This window comes from Humulus lupulus, chromosome 1 (assembly GCF_963169125.1).
Source record: "Humulus lupulus chromosome 1, drHumLupu1.1, whole genome shotgun sequence".
NCBI classification, from domain to species: Eukaryota; Viridiplantae; Streptophyta; class Magnoliopsida; order Rosales; family Cannabaceae; genus Humulus; species Humulus lupulus.
This window is the reverse complement of record NC_084793.1, coordinates 65528977-65537249: the sequence shown is the minus strand read 5'-3', so window position 1 is coordinate 65537249 and position 8273 is coordinate 65528977. Positions and strand designations below refer to the sequence as shown.

General features: G+C 34.3%; 1 pseudogene; it reads left to right on the top strand.

Moving 5' to 3' along the window:
* The first annotated feature begins 503 nt into the window (after nt 1-503).
* Nucleotides 504-7352, top strand: LOC133791405 (outer envelope protein 61-like; annotated as a pseudogene).
* Nucleotides 7353-8273: the final 921 nt, after the last annotated feature.

The following is an 8273-nucleotide window of genomic DNA, read 5'->3' as shown; positions in this document are numbered from 1 at the left end:
ATCGTACTTGAGGACGTGAGATGGGTCTGACACATATTTGCGTAGCATCGAGATGTGGAACACGTTGTGATTATTTGCTAGTGCTGGCGGTAGGGCTAGTCTATACGCAACTGCTCCCACTTTGTCCAATATCTCAAAAGGACCTATGAATCGGGGACTAAGCCTGCCTTTCTTCCCAAACTGCTTTACACCTTTCATAGGAGATATCTTCAAGAAGACTTGATCTCCAACTTGGAATTCCACATCGCGTCGCTTGGCATTCGCATAGCTTTTTTGTCGGCTTTGAGCAGCAAGCATACGCTGTCTAATAAGCGCTACTGCTTCTTGAGCTTGTCTAACAGCTTCGGGGCCTAGAAGCTGCCTTTCTCCTACCTCGTCCCAGTGCAACGGTGATCGGCACCTTCTTCCATATAACAACTCATAAGGTGCCATCCCGATTGTTGACTGGTAGCTATTGTTGTAGGAGAACTCTATCAACGGCAAGTACTTATTCCATGATCCTCCGAAATCAAGTACACACGCGCGTAGCATATCCTCTAAAATCTGAATCGTACGCTCGGACTGCCCATCTGTCTGAGGATGAAAAGCTATACTAAGACTTAACTTAATACCCATAGCTTGCCGTAAACTTCCCCAAAATCTTGACGTAAACACCAATCCTCTATCAGACACTATCGTCTTGGGGATTCCATGCAACCGTACAATCTCTTGGATATAGATGTTTGCATATTGGTCTGTCGTGTATGAAGTCTTAATAGGCAGGAAATGAGCCGACTTGGTTAGTATATCTATTATTATCCAAGCAGAATCATGCTGCTTATTCGTCCTTGGCAAACCCGTCACGAAGTCCATAGCTATATCGTCCCACTTCCATTCTGGTACGCTAAGCGGTTGCAATAAACCTGCAGGCCGCTGATGCTCTACTTTCACTTGCTGGCATATAAGACACTTAGACACAAACTCCGCTATGTCCTTCTTCATTTCTGGCCACCAATATACTGCCTTAACATCATGAGTCATCTTGGTTGACCCTGGGTGAATTGAGTATGGGGTACTGTGCGCTTCTTCCAAAATCGTCTTCTTAATACTTTGATCATTTGGCACGCATACCCGATCCTTATATCTCAATAAACCTTGGCTAGATATTGAGAAATCTGTAGCCTTGCCTTCTTTGACTGCATCCATATGTGCTGCTAGTGTGTCATCATGTCTCTGACCAATCCGTATGTCCTCTATCAGATTCGATTGGATAGACAAGTTAGCCAGCTTGCCTACAATTACTTCTATTCCGGCACTGATCAGCTCCTGCTATAGCGACTTTTCTATTATGGCTAAAGCTGCTTAATTTCCATAACTTTTCCTACTAAGCGCATCGGCAACTACGTTCGCCTTCCCCGGGTGGTATAGGATTTCGCAGTCGTAATCCTTTACTAACTCCAACCACCTGCACTGCCTCATGTTGAGCTCCTTTTGAGTAAAGAAGTACTTTAAACTCTTGTGGTCCGTATAAATCTCGCACCGTTCTCTGTAAAGATAATGGCGCCAGATTTTTAATGCAAAGACCACCGCTGCCAACTCCATATCGTAACACCTAAAAAAATAGTTTTTTTATTTAGTTAATTAAAATTTTGACAATTAAACATAAAACGGTGCTTGGTAACTTTATTTTTATTTATTATTTTTAAAATTTTCAATTAAAATTCATTAAATTTTGAAAATAGAATTTTTTTCACTTTTAATTTTTTTTTAAACCGTTTCAACCTTTTGTTTCTTTTTTTTTCTTCTCTTCTTCAAATCAACACCTCATTTCATATTGTTAAACAAAAAATAAAAATAAAAGTTATCAAATGCGTTTATTGTTTTTTGTTTCTAAAAACAAAAAATAATAAACGCGTTAGATCACTTTTATTTTTATTTTTTGTTTAACAATATGGGGTTTTGATTTGAAGAATAGAAGAAAAAAACAAGAAAGGAAAAGTCGAAAATAGTTTAAAAAATTTTTGAAAGTGAAAAAATTCTATTTTCAAAATTTAATAAATTTTAATTAAAATTTAAAAAAATGACAAATAAAAATAAAGTTACTAAACACATTTTATGTTTAATTGTTAAAATTTTTAATTAATTAAATAAAAAATAATTTTTTTAAGTGTTACCAAACAATATAAATTTTTTTACCAATTATACACAACCATACTTATTAAAAATTTATAGTATTAATTTTATTTTTTTTCTTTTAAAACTAATAAAACCTATTTTTTTTAAAATAGATAAAAAAAATTCTCTTCATAATTTTTTTTTAAAGAATGACTTATTTCTAGGTTAATCGTGACCCCCTCCACCTCCGTTTGACAACCCCGCACACAACACCTTTTTCGTGACTGCGCCCCCCACCTCCGTTTGACAATTCGGGCAGCACCCCAAGACAGTAGCCTAGTCGTCGTTCGACCCCAGGACAACAACCCCACTATTGTTCGACATCCACAATAGCTCCTGTGACTGGAGTCAACCTCTCTTCTCCGGCGACTGGTTTCCTCCTTAGGCGACAACACCTTAGGTGCACTACAGATTCCCCAGGTATGGACCTCCGCCCTCTCTCATATTTCCCTTTTCTTTATTTTTTTTTCCTCTCAAAGTTCAAACTCCCAAAAATTCTTCTCAACTTTCTTTCTTCTGATTTCTGGGATTGAAGATTCAGAATGTCGAATTGGATCTTTTGTAGAGTTTTGTTTTGTTAAATCTTACCTTGATTGGTTTATAAAACTATAGAAACTGTCTTATATTGTAGAAGAGCTACTATTGGTTTGATTCTTTTTTTGCTTCTTGTTCATGTTGCAGTCCAAGTTTAAGTTGATTGGTTTGGCTCTCAAGTCTTGCTATCTTTGGAAGTTAAAGGCCTCTTCTTTAGTTTCTTTGCAAGATTCATCGATCCACTAGAAAATAAAACCATTCCCCCATTTCTTTCTTAACTAGATCATTTGGTCTGCAATGTTTTTAAACAACTGCTGTTAATTTTAGAAATCTTAATTATATCACTTGATCTGCAATGTTCTTACTAGTAGAGAAAAAACTGCTTTTAATCATAGAAAATCTTAACTATATCACTTGATCTACAATGTTCCTGCTTCTAGAGGGGAAAAAAATCAAATACTGTCTTTAGAAAACTCTTACCTGCAATTCAATTTATTTTATTAGTTTTTGTTGATTAAGGACTGATTAGAACATCAATGATCAACCATTCGATTATATAGTGGAACATATATTTCATAAAGTGTTCGTAGATTCCCCTAGTCTATCTTCATTCTCTTCATTCACACTTGTTTTGCATATAATTTGGCAGGGAAATGAGCTTCAAAGCCAAGGAAAGTACAATGATGCCTTGCAGAAGTACTGTCTTGTGAGTATATTTACTGTTACTTTGGCCTAATTGAAGAAAACTTTCTCTACTTTCAATGTGAACTTTTGGTTTTTGAGTATGATTAGTACTTTTCATCTTTGAAATCTTAGGCAAAAAAGAACCTAAAAGGCATTCCATCATCGAAAGGTCAATTACTATAGTTAGCATGCTCACTAAACTTGATGTCATGTTACTTGAAAACAAAGCAGTTTGATGAATGCACAAAAGAAGATTCTGAGGTATTGAGTTGTTTTCCTTTTGCTTTCTATTATACTATATATAAGTCAAATGTGATTAATAATCAAGACATTTATAATAATAGCACCAAAGCTAGAGGACTATTTGTCTCTAATATTGCTTTTGTATTTTCTCATTTTCAATCGATTAGTTCTAATCTTATAATAAAAAAATTGTTTAAGAAAATAATGCTTTTATGTTCAGAAGGTATATGTAGATATTAACAATTCAATAATGCTCTTTTTCTTTTTTAACTTGCTCATCAGTTTAAAAATGTTTTACATTGTTACAGGTATTGGATATGATGTGAAGAATGTTGAAGCACTTTACCGAAGAGGTCAAGCATATAAAGAACTAGGTCAACTACAAGTGAGTTTCTTTTAAATGTCTTCTGAACAATGTTTATGCAATTGCCCTGCTAACCATTGGGGGACACTCTTGCTGTTAGGATGTTGTCTCTAATCTTATCAAGGCTCATGAAGTTTCTCATGAAGGTCTTGAGGTGTGATTTCTTGTGAATGATCTTCTTGGACTTTGTTATAGCAGATTAACATAAATTGTTCCTTCTTGTTCATTTTTTAACTAGCATATATTATTTTAATAGGGCTGTTGAGGAAAGATTAGTGAAGGAGGGAGGTGCACGTGGACCAAGAGGTTTGTTAATTTTGTACTTATTTTATTTTCAGTTGATGTTAGTTCATTACTTTGCATGAAGTTCGTATGAAGCTTTATGTTAAAATTTGTAAGTTTAATTTATTTTTGTTAATTTTTAGGCTTAGTAATTGAAGAGATAAATGAAGATGAGACTGCAACTTCTTATGACATTAAACGATCATCAACACAATGTTTAGTCACACAATCAGGAGAAATCAGTGACTCAGATAAAACAGAGAGAGTGTCTTCCAATGGTGGTCTGCCAACCAATTCAGAACATCTGCAGACTTTAAAAAATGATCCTGGAGCTATTAGGCTGGTAACTTGGTATCTTCATATCGAATGTTAGAAGTAGGTCTTACTGTTAAAATTTGGTGCATTAGATTGTGTAGGAATTTTTAGCAGGAGCATTATTAATACAGAAATATAACCTTTATTTTTAACATCCATGTTGATCTTGCGGCTTCTAGGTTTCTGCTCTAAAGGAGTTGTTTTCATTTTTTTAGGCACTCTAATTTTGTTTTTGTTTTTCTTTGTGTAAGAGGACATCTAGTTTTGTTTGCTCATGCTACATACTTTCGTACATCTCTCCCTCCCTCCCTCCCTCCCTCTCTCATACACTTATATATAAACAACCTCTTGCTTGATATTTTTAGTGCTGAAGCTAAGCCAATACTGCGTTTTTATTCTAATATGCTATCGAAGTGCTATTTTACTCCTTTAGGGTCTCTTTTGTTGTAAGGTTTCTCAGAGTTGAACTAAAATTTCATACAAGATTTGTAGTTTTCACGTTGGAAAACTGGCTACTTTTTTTCTTTTTAAAAAATCTACTATTCTCATCGTTTATTTGTTGCAATTTTTTCTAGTCTATTTTTTTTTCATTCATAGCATTGCAACCCAAGCAATTTATTTTTGTGCATGTGTGTCTTCATTAATAGATCATTCCAGAAATTCATTGCAAATGATAATCCTGAAACTCTTATAGCTTTGAATGCTGGTAATTTTGGAGTGGTAAATGCTGACATGGTAAAGTCTGTATCAAACATGATTGGCAAAATGTCAACTGAGTAACTTCAGAGAATGTTTGAATTGGCTTCCTCATTTCAGGGGGATAACCAAAGTATTATGGGAGGCCTTGGTACTAATGACAGTTTCAAACCTGGGCCAGTTCCTCCAAATCTGACACTTGACATGTTAAAACAACATCTGATATGATGAATAAAATGCCCCCAGAGGAACTTCAGAAGATGTTCAAAATGGCATCACAATTGAGGGGAAATAACTCATTTCCAATGCCAACAACTCTAAATGCAGTTGGACCCAGTTCAGATGGTGGCTTTATAGCAGGACCTAGTTCTATTATAGATGAAACTAATGTTCAAGGAGAAAGTAGTTCACACAGTACATCTTTAAATTCAAGAAGTTTTCCAGCTCAATTGAGCTTCCCCGCCCCCATTGGTGATTTGCAAGAACAGATGAGAACCCAAATGAAAGATCCAGCAATGTGGCAGGTTTGCCTTTTTTACTTTATGAGACATTTTCATAATCTTTTGAAGCCTTTTGTTATGTCTATTTTATTTTTAAATATTTTACCAACAAAATTGCTATGTGCATTGAATTATTTTCATTTTAGACTCGAGAGGAGAGCATCTTATGACCAAGAAATTGCTGCATTATAGTTTTTTTTTTTTTCAAGACTAACTTTACAAAATTGGGATCAGTTTTCTACTCACTAATAGTAACATTGGATTCCAATAAATGATTTTTTAGTTTTTTTGTTATTTCTTGGGCCAATTTATATGTGTTTTTTTTACTAGAGTAAGATACATGCTTTAAAATTATTGAGTGAAGATGGGTTGACAATATTTTGACTAGGTACTTGACCATTTGATGATAGAAATCATACGACTTATAGAATTTTCTTACACATCCATTAAACTTTCATTAAAATGATATGCAAATGTTCACATCAAAGATAAAAAAAATGAGCCCAGAAATGATGGCAAACATGGGTGAACAATTCGGTTTCAAGCTTTCCCTAGAAGATGCAGAGAAAGCCCAACAAGTGATGTCATCTTTAACACCAAAGAGCTTGGATAAAATGGTACTTTCTTAGATCCCAAGTTTTGGCTTTATGTTATTCAATTATCAATGTATACCCTAAATTTCTTTTTATTAGGTTAATCACTATAATTTTTTCAGTTTGGTGTTGTGTTAGTGCTAGTAACCTAGTACTAGTACTAGGGCATCATACCAAAGTAGTTAATGTAATATAGAGACTGTGAGTTAATTTACTTAGACTTGGATGAATTTAGGGAGTTCACAACTGACTTGAGTTATAACAACCTGGTTCGTTGTGAAGAACTCGTAAATATTAATGAGGCCTTTTGAATGCTTAAAACCACCTCCTCCTTTCCTTGCCTTGATGAACTTGATCTAAGGACCTCTATTTTTGTAGAAGTTGTCCAGTAAGGTAATGTTGTATAATTAACGACTTGGATTTTTTGTTTTGCTTCCCTGTCCTCTTGAGTGCAAGTCAAACTCATGATAGGTGAGCAATCACGCACTCCCTATACCACACTAGTTTCTGTGACTTCTCTAAAATATCTGCTACATGGAAGAGTATCACCCCTGAGCTTGTCAAAACTAAGAGAAACTAAAGATTTTTACTTGTTGTTTTAATGGTGCCAATAGTGTATATTATCTTTGTACAAATTTGAAAGTTAAATTTTGGTACTACTTCTTGATACAGATGCGATGGGCATATAGGATGCAAAGGGGAGTGGAAGGTGTGAAGACGACAAAGAATTGGCTTTTAGGTAGACCCGATATCATTTTGGCTGTAGTCATGCTTATCTTAGCAATAATCCTTCACCGGCTGGGCTATATAGGGGGCTAGAACGGAACCCATGCTTGTTAACTATCTCACCAACTAGTTCAACCTGTAGATGAGTGAATTGGTCAGAATCAAGAATCCTTTATGACAATATATAACCTTATGTGGAGGTTAAATGGTGCAATACAATGTGGAAGAAAAGAAAGGAGGGAATGGTTTTGTTTTCTAGTGGGTTAATATTAATTTTCATTTAATATTAATTTTAATTATACCTTATGATGTTTATTTTAATAACTTTGTTTTAAATGTAGACGACACTGGATGTTAGTGATCATTGATCCAGATGACCATACATGTCACTATCTTGATCCACTTAGAAAATCTCCTCCAAATGATTTGAAGAACCTTATAAATAGGTAATACATTTGAAACTCATTTTAGAATATAATATGGTTATTTGATATGGAAATAAAAAATTAATATGCTCTTCATATTGATGTATATACAGTATCTCTTCACACATTAAGCGAAAGACAGGAAGGAATGAAAAAAAACTACAAGTGGAAAATAGTCAATTGCCCTCATCAAACATCTTCAGTAGAGTGCGACTTTTATATCATAAGGATGATGAAGGACTATTGCTTGAATGAGACACCCATGCAATGAATAACTAGTAATGTAAGTGTATTTATTATTATTGAACCACAATTCTATTGAATTTAATTTCTGACTTAGTTTTTTATTTTGTGTTTTGTAGTGTGGTGGGAAGAATACATATACACTTGGCAAAATTAATGAAACTCGAAATAAATGGGCAGCCAAGCTTCTTGAGCAGATGATTCATAGCTAGAGTAACTTTTGAAATCAGAATTAAAAAATATATTAATTGTCGTTTTTAGTTAGCACTTACATAGTTATTCCATGTGTATATTTTGATCTTGTAATTTTTAGATTTGGAACATACTGAGCTCTATTGATTTTGTCTGCCTATTGATTCTGTCTAAACTATGTCGTAATTACACAGGAAATTATGAATGAATATAGTGGTTAAAAATAAAGAAATGAAAAAATTCCCATATTCTACATGGGACGTCGGTTTCCACAAAACTTTCGTCTTATGTATTGCAGGGGACGATGCTTGCACATCAATTG